The sequence below is a fragment of the Octodon degus genome, unplaced genomic scaffold (assembly GCF_000260255.1).
Source record: "Octodon degus isolate 3935 unplaced genomic scaffold, OctDeg1.0 scaffold00160, whole genome shotgun sequence".
Classification (NCBI taxonomy): Eukaryota; Metazoa; Chordata; class Mammalia; order Rodentia; family Octodontidae; genus Octodon; species Octodon degus.
The window spans coordinates 3286481-3294471 of NW_004524736.1; the positions used below are offsets into that span (position 1 = coordinate 3286481).

Below are 7991 nucleotides of genomic sequence, written 5' to 3' on the forward strand. Positions count from 1 at the left end.
GATTCTTTTAAACTTTACTCCTTCCTCCTTTTTGTCCTTCTGGGGTCCAGAAGACGTGGCTATAGTCCTAATTCTGCAGCTAACATGCCAAACATCACAGAGCTTAGTCATTCCCCATCTTTTGCTCTCTGACTTTAATTTTTTAAATGTGGGAGTTAAAGTTGATGATTCCTGAAGTTCCTTCCTGGGCTAAAAATTCGGTGATTCATTTGTAAATTAGTGCTAAGTAGTTTTTTGTCTCACCATGTGTGAGTGCTATTAAATATAGCATAATCATAGCATTTTAGAATTAAGGCACTGTATGTAATTCCAAATATTCCAAGTTTCAGCAGCCCATGAATACAAATGCAGTCACATTTCCATTAATGCCTGCATACCAGGACTCAGGTTCCCTTTGAAGCCTTCCCCAATCAACTTGAAGGTGCTACACATGTCACATCCAATAAGCACAAACCCAACCAGTCACAGTCCTCAGTTTTGGCCTTCTGGCAAACTGTCTCCTCAGGAGTCAGATAAGAGGCTCAGCACTCTGCCCAGGGCTATCAGGAAGTGTCTGGCTTGGGGAGGTGTCATCTCTGCTGCTGTTCTGCAGTCCTCCGAAGTGTTCTGCTGAGATCACCGCAGTGTGTCTCACTTCACCTGGGGTGTATGGTAGGGAGGGGAGAGAGACCGGCAGGGGTGGGGTCTGCTCACTGGCTCAGATCACAGTTGGCCACCTGAGCTCTGCAGTTCTGTGCACATCTGTAATGGGTAACACATTGTGTCGACTTGAGAAGTTTAGAAGGTTAGCTAAGTGACCCAGCAGGGAGCCAGGATCCTCATTTTGTATGGGTCCTAAGCTTGTGCAAGAGGTGATCTGAGTGGTATTCTTGCCCCGGGGGAAGGTAACCTGCTTACAACACAAGGGAAGAAAAGAGGCTTGCTCCCCACTTTTGCACCCCTGTTACTTTTGTGCCCCTGTTACTTTTGTGCTCCTGTTACTTTTGCTGTCTTCTCCCACCTGGAACTGTTGCCTCTCACCACGTCACCCAGCTTTGGAACCAGCTGATTACAGATTGAAACCTCCATGAACTGTAAGTTAAATAAATCGGGTGTCAGGCATTTTGTCCCAACAACAAAAGAAAAGTAACTAAGACAACATCCTAATTTTCTTTTAGCCTGTCACAAACGCCACTTCTTTCCCCCATGATCTCTCTCTCTCTCTCTCTCTCTCTCTCTCTCTCTCTCTCTCTCTCTCTCTCTCTCCCCCTCCCTCCCTCTCCCTCTCTCCCTCCCCCTCCCTCCCTCTCCCTCTCCAACTCTATACCTACTTCTTTATTCTCTCTCTTCTTCCATCTATTTCCAGGCAACTATACCCAAAACAAGTCCTTCTTTGCCCTTTAGAAATACAAATGTTTATGATCAAATTCATCCTAAGTAATTATGTCCCAATGGGATTGGCTAACTACTGTTATAAAAGCCACAGTCCACTTGAACTTTATTACAAAGGCAGAGATGGAAGAGACAAGTGAGTCGCTGGTATCAACACCAGTCTCTGGTATCAGAACCAGTCTCTGAATCCTTCAGTGTCATCTCCTGAAAAATCTATCCTTTGATCCAACCACTGCCTCTGAGCATTTTCCTCCATGTTTACCTACAAACAGAATAACTGACACTTGTGGGTAAGGTGTAGCCATTCCACTCCACCCACATGCTATAGAATCCCTGCCAAGAGGACTCCCTAATCATTCTGGTAAGCCTTTCAGTAAGCCTGCTCCAGTATGGTAAATTCATCTTTTGGAACTGCTGATTTAAGTCTCTTACTCCATTTAACTTGAGTTTTCCTACTCACTATAGAAACTTTCAGCCTCTGAATTCTAAATGAGTGATTCTATAGTCTTATATCAACTTGCCTAGCTATCAGCTTCTTAAATTTACTAAGATTTTGTTAAGTAAATTGGGGTTAATTAAATGTATTTTTATAATACACATAAAAATAGTTTTCCCAGAGCCAGAAATATAGCTCAGTGGACTAAGCACATGCTTAGGCAAGTGCAAGAACCGGGGTTCAATCCCTGGCAACCACATGCCACGTAGGCCCCACCCCTGGGTGTACTGAGACTGCAACTGAAACTGGGTGTGGTGGTGCACACCTGTCATCCCAGCACTGGAGAGGCTGAAAACAGGAGGATCACTACAAGTCCCAGCTGTGTAGTGAGACCCTATACCAAATACATAAAGAAAATAAAAATTTAAAAGATAGTTTTCCCATCTTTGTATGTGGAATTTCTCTACAGTGAGATCTTCTATAATCATGAAAAGTTTTTTTCCCTTGGAATTATCCTACTTTAATGATCACAGCAAACTTCAGCACCACCTCGAGTTATGTGCATTTCACATTCACGTTCCAACAAGCTTCAGCACAAGTCTCATACATTCTTTCATAGAGAGAAAGCAACCCGCTCCAACACTCTGCAAACTAATGAAAATCCAAGCTGCTTAAATCATTCATGGGTCCTTTGTTCATGAACACTGGTGAACTTTTCAGGAGGAAGTTTGATCATTGCTTATCTTGGACATTCCTAGAAGACTTCACCTTAATTATCAATCAGAGCAGTCTGACATGAATTTAAGCCACAGTTGACAGGCACTAGATGAAAGCAATGGTGGGGAAAGACACACACAGCAGACTCAGATGTTAAGCAGAAGACGAGATGAACACAGCATGTATGTCTGCAAACATGCAGTCGTGAAGAATGAGGGGGAAACAGGAGGAAGCAATGATTCAGACACTAGTCACATACTTGATGGAGAGGATAGTTATTATTTTCCTCAATACAGGAGTAGACCTAAGGAGAGATCATTAGTTCTACACCAGAATATATGTGAAAAAGGATGAGACATATGGGTGGGGAACATTTTCCTGATTTTTATATGCTCATTATATTCTTAAGAAAATGTTCTCTATTTTATATGCATTTGTCTTTCTCCTCAGAACCCTTATTCCACAGTTTTCCATTTTAATAGGCATAATAATATTAACTATCAAGAGAAAGAATTAAGTGAAAATAAAACTTTTGTTAATCCACTAATAATAAATAACCACTTATTTACTCAATAAACATTCATTGAGCCAAGTACTGACAGTAGACATGTAGCTGACAACAGTATTTCACATGTAAGCAGTACTAGCCACTGTGCAAAGCACACAACTTGCCACTAACAATCCTTGCCACAACCCTATAAGAAAGTTGTCACTGCAGTGGCTGCTTCAATGAAAACTGGGCCTGTGTAGTAATACGTTAAGTAACTTAGCTAACAAGTAGGCAACCAAGATGTATACCCTAAAATTCAGGAACCTGTCTATGCTGACCATCTCAAAGGAACTCAGGATCCTATGGAGAGGGAATCCACATATGAATCATTACAAAGCATTTCCAATGGTCACAGACTTGTTCCTCTGCTGACCAGCAGATATGCCCCTTTCTCCAGGGTCTTGGCTATTCAATTTGGTATACATGAGCAACTTAGTTTTACAAGCCACTGCTCTACTGCACTCTGCCTGTAATCATCAGAGTCACTTTTTTTCAGTTATTTCATTGCAGAGTAGCACTTTTCAACTTGTAAGCAGCTCAAATTTCTCTCTCTCTCTCTCCCTCTCTCCCCCCTATTGTTTTTATTTGTTTGCATTGCATGCCTGCATGATCTTTGAAAGACACATGGCTCTTAACTTCATTTCTCACAAAAGTTTCACTCTGGAACATCTAATAATGTGTGTTTGTTTAAATATTCTTTTCTATGCTGCTTTGTTGGTGCATAAGGCTAAGGGCTAGCCAATTGAGAATTGAGGGACTGATGATGTTTCCATAGATTTAATTGAGGTTTCATGTCTTTTCCTACCTCAACAAGATTTAGCACCTAGAACAAGACATAGTGACTTCACTTTGCACTCAGCTTGCTGAGGAAGTAAATTTATCTAAAAACCTCATTCAGTGAGGTAAGGGAGACACCATAGCTACAGGAATAAAATTACTCAAGTGCTAAATCAGAAAGGAACCTCATTAACATCCCACCACCATTCTCAAAACCAAGAATACACTGTCCAGAATGAGTCCCAACTGAGATCTCAGCTACTCATTACTCAGTGAAAGAGGAACTGCAAGACGAGCAAAGGGCACTCTCCCCAGAAACCCCGCAAATCCAGTGGTCTCTGTTTGGTTTGCTGCTCTATGACTTGAAACACTCTTCCCTTCCCAAGTCTATACCCTGAAGCTCCATAGCCTGAATGGTACTTCCTAGAGGTGCAGGAGAAGAGTGAACCAAGGAGATGCCAGCATCCTTCACAAAGGTCATTGCAGGTATGAAGACTGGCAAGGGAAGAGGTAAAAATACTTTGGGAAATTTTTAGTTCACCAATAAGGAAATCCTAGAGGTCTAACTTGAGGTTCTCTGGATCTCTGCAGCCAGCTAGGAGTGACTACATCTTCACTGAAGATCCTCTGGCACTGACACACCAGGATGAAGAGGATATATAGTGTTTCTTGGGTCAAGCATGCTAAGCACTAAAAATTAATTAATAGTAAATTAATATCCTACATACAATGGGCAATATATTCAAGAAATCCTATAGCTCTAGGATAGACTGTGAGCCAGTGGCATCCCTAAAACATGTAATTTTCCTAGTACCTATGCTGGAGCAAACTACAAGGCTCTACTGCCAGAGAAAAAAGCTCTGAGTAGAAGTGGGAGAAGCCCTAAACATATGGAGAGTTTAACCTAAATTCTGAGGGTGCAAATGAAACCAGCTCTTGAAAATATGTGGCTTCCTACCTAGAAAACCCAGAATTATTTTCCCTATCATCACAACAAACTCAAAGAAGAATGGTTAAATGTCTCGGTTACTTTCCTCAGCACTCTGACACAACACCAGACAACCACAACTTAAAGAAGGAAAGCATTATTTAAGTTCACTTTTTCAGTCAAGAGTCAGCTGGCTCCAAAATAGGAAATGCATGGTAGAAGGGTCTAGCAGACAAAACTGCTCACATCATGGTGGCCATAAAGCACACAGAGAAGTGAGAAGCCGGGAAGAGAAATACAACCTTCCTGGCCAGGCCCCCAGTCACCTCCTCCCTTCCAACCAGAACCTACCTCCTCACAGCAAGTCAGCTATAACACACACACACACACACACACACACACACACACAAATATTAAATCACCTTCCAAAAGCCTTGCCTATGACTGCATGAGGCCTTTGGGGGACATAATGCTAAATCCATCAAAACCATAATGCTTAAAAAAAAAGTAAGAATCTGGGCACTAAAATATAGACTAGGACCCATGCATGTCCTTCCACCTCTGTAAGCATATGGCTCTGAGGTGAGCACTGGCTGTACGGGTTTAGGCTCAGTGAAAATCAGAACATTCTAATACAAAGGAAAATGTTCTCACCTTGTGAAATATTAAACAATGGAATGAGTGGTATAAGGGAGTAATCACTGGCCTGTTCAATCCAAACTGAATGATTATTTGCCACAGATGGTTTAATGAGTTCTAGTTATTTGATTTAAGATGGAGATTAATAACTCTAAGATTTCTTCTAATCCTAATATATATTATGAATCTTTTTATGATGAATTATCTTTATGGCAAAAGCACCCAAATGTAAAATGATCAGTAACTTTTCTTAGTCACACAGTTAGACACTCCAACTCCTACTCAAGTACTCTTTCCACATTATCAGTAAAACTGTACTAATTATCACATTATTGGAATCTCTCTGGAACCAGCCCAAGGGCGGCATGTGAGTGAGACCTTCAGCCGTGCTCTCTGGGCCCCTCCAAACCCCTCCAGAACCAGCCCAGGCCCAGTGTGTGATTGAGAACTTCCACCTTCCTCTCAGGACCCCTCCAGACACAGCCCAATTCCAGGCCCTGCAAGTGTGTGGGAGAGCTGCCTCACTCCCCTTTGCCTGCTGGATCCCTCCAGACCCAGCCCAGGCCCACTTGTGAGTGAGTCCTTCTTTCCTGCTCTCTGGGCCCCTCCAGACCCAGCCCAGGCCCGGCATACAGGCCTGGGGTGAAACTCTGCAGCTGAAGTCCCTGCAGAGAGGCTAAGAACCAGAACCACCCAGCTAATCCAGGAGCGGAACATCTTGACAGAGGGGCACAACAGGTTTACTTCCAAGGGCTGCAGCAGAAAGAAGCTGAGCACAACAGCCAGACCCAAGCCAGGCACAACTGGATGAATTCACACTTCGTAGATCTACACCCAGTAAGCTGAGACATTTTGCTAGACCTAGATCTATAACAACATCCTCCCTCTTTCTCTCTTGATTGAGAGAGGGAGCAAAAGGTAATCAGGATAAACTAGTCGGCCTGAAAACACCAGGTACATCAAGGGGAAGCAATCAGACAGAACTTAGCGGAACTAACCTAAATACAAACTCCCAATTTAATATCTGCTTAGCTATATAGACATAATGACTGTTCTTGCTGTCTAAAATACAAACCAACTAGTTATAAAAGTTTGTCAACTGCTAAATATCATTACCCATTATTAGTTTTCCTTATTGTAGTTCTGTAAATACAAAACTATAACCACCTTAATCATATAATCTCTCTTGGGTAAGAATTTCAGTAGGGGCTAAGATTATAACTGCACCAAAGCTCTCCACCAAAGGTCAGAGGGCAGTGCTATACAAAATGATAAAGAGAAGGTGCAAAATGCAATCTCAGGCCCTGAGCCCACCCAGAACAAGTGCAGAAGACGCTAGCACAGAAGAAATTGAGAATCACACAGCTGAAGCGCCTGCATTAATAGCGTCTGAAGTAAAGAAACAGCTGCAGAAAGGTACAGAGGAAATCAGATCAGAAATAACCTCTGAAATAAAAAAAAGAAATCTCTGAATTAATAGTGTCTGAAGTAAAGAATCAAATGCACAAACATATAGAGGAAATCAGATCAGAAATAATCTCTCACATAAAAAAGAAAGGATAACTATAATGAAAGAATTAATAACTGCTTCTCAGGAAGACACTGATAAAAAATAGAGGAGATTAGAAAAACGATGGAATCCTTGAATGAGCAATACAGGAAAGAAATAGATCACATGAAGCAGAGTCAAAGAGATATAGAGGAATTTAAAATCTCAATCATAAGCTTGCTAAACCGTTTGAGTGAAAGTAAGGAAAGTTTCAGATCTTGAAGACACTGGTGCAGCTAGTGAAAAGGTAAGAAAAGATCTTTTAAAAGCAAATAGGGGGTGGCAGTATAGCTCAGCAGACTAAACACTTGCTTAGGTAAGCACAGGGGCCAGGATTCAATCCCTGGTTCTGCATGCAGTACTGGTCCTGTCCTTGAGCGTGCTGAGCCGGCAATAGAGTCTGGGCGTGGTGGCGTGCACCTGCAATGTAATCCTAGCACTAGGGAGGCAGAAATAAGGAGGATCACTACAAGTCTGAGCTGTGTAGTGAGACCCTACACACACACACACACACACACACACACACACACACACACAAAACAGCTAGGATATAGGAAAAAAATAATTCATCACCTGCAAGACAATGCAAAGATGAACAATGTAAGACTAATAGTCATCAATGAGAAAGAAGGAGTCAATACAAACAATATAAAAAGAATATGGGCAGAAGCATCACATTATTAGTAAACAGTATCTGCACTATCAATAAACTATATCCCAAGACACCAGGAAAACACTGTTATTGGCTGCCAAAACTTCTTTTTGGATTCACAGATAATGAGCACAAATAAAAGGTGTAATACTTGATAGGTATAGCTTCATATATTTTAAAAAGATGATCATGTTAGTATAGATACTACATTAGACTAAGACTGTTTCAGAAATTTCTGAAAGCTAACATAAAGAGCATATTGGAGTTGGGATGATAAACCTTCTAAAACACTTGCTATTGCCCAAGTGTCCCTCCAAAATTCATGTTGAAACTTAGCCTTCAGTGACAGGGTATTAAGAAGTAACACTGCTG

The 7991-nt window shown here is 41.6% G+C and overlaps 1 protein-coding gene across 1 annotated transcript in view; it reads right to left on the reverse strand.

The window, feature by feature from the left end:
* The window catches only part of Grm8 (glutamate metabotropic receptor 8), a 963476-nt gene that overhangs the window by 898285 nt on the left and 57200 nt on the right, over nucleotides 1–7991 (reverse strand). The gene's annotated exons all lie outside the window — the stretch shown is intronic.